We start from the raw sequence: 212 nt of genomic DNA, 5'->3' as shown, positions 1-212 counted from the left end.
GGATGATCTCGATCTCCTGACCTCGTGATCCGCCCGTCTCGGCCTCCCAAAGTGCTGGGATTACAGGCTTGAGCCACCACGCCCGGCGTTCTTTTGTTTTTTTTGAGACAGGGTCTCACTCTGTAACTTCAGCCTCCCAAGGAGCTAGGAGTATAGATGCGGCCGCCAGGCCCTGCTAATTTATTTTTTGTAGAGATAGGGTCTCACTGTGA

The sequence above is a fragment of the Colobus angolensis genome, unplaced genomic scaffold, assembly GCF_000951035.1.
Source record: "Colobus angolensis palliatus isolate OR3802 unplaced genomic scaffold, Cang.pa_1.0 Scaffold56, whole genome shotgun sequence".
NCBI lineage: Eukaryota > Metazoa > Chordata > Mammalia > Primates > Cercopithecidae > Colobus > Colobus angolensis.
Note: the sequence above shows the minus strand (reverse complement) of the source record.